Source organism: Propithecus coquereli, unplaced genomic scaffold (assembly GCF_000956105.1).
Source record: "Propithecus coquereli isolate 6110/MARCELLA unplaced genomic scaffold, Pcoq_1.0 Scaffold5973, whole genome shotgun sequence".
In the NCBI taxonomy this organism is placed as follows: Eukaryota; Metazoa; Chordata; class Mammalia; order Primates; family Indriidae; genus Propithecus; species Propithecus coquereli.
Window position 1 is genome coordinate 1855 of NW_012151922.1, and position 773 is coordinate 2627.

A 773-nucleotide genomic window follows, 5' to 3' on the forward strand; every position below is an offset into this window, starting at 1 on the left:
ACACAGACACATCCTGGTCAGAACCTGCCACCCACATCCCTGTTTCTCTCACTGACATCCACTCACACACCCAATATCTCTAGTTCTCCATGAATTACCTTGTAACAGAGCAACAAGGAAAACCCAGCTCAGACCAGACTCCATGGCTAGTCTCTGTGTTCAGTCCTGATCACCGAATGGGGACAACTGGGAATGCCGGGGCTGGGGCTCCTCTCCCAGAGCTGCAGGGTGAGGGCTGGGCTGGTTTTCATGAGCAGAGGGAGGGCCCTATTTGCATGTCCCCTGCTATATAGCAAGCTCTGGGTGGGGACACCTGAGAGAGAGCAGGGCCGAGAGAAGAGTTGAGAGTCCTGGGGAACTTCGTACATCACGATATTTTACTTATCAAACCATACAAATAGAAGCATCGAGGAGTTGTGCAATGCACCCAAGAGGAGGCCCGTATCTGCTGAAAGGTATCCATAGCATCTGGGCCTGTGCTTCTCACCACTGTACCCCACTGCTTCTGTGAACCAACTTCAGGACCGATGTGGAAATGCCTCATGGGGTCTGCAGTATCCCCTTTCACTAATGAGAACATGATGGGATTTTTCTGCCTTCTAGTGTTACAGCTTCAGGGTTGCAGCAACCTTTGGGCCTCAGGTCCTCACTACCTCCCCACAATGTTGTGCAGAACCTGTGATGTGCACCTCACTCACCTGAGGGGATTCAGCTTTGTAAAAATTGTCTAACGCAACTGCTGCTTCCTCTGTGTTGGGCCCAGGGCGCAAGAG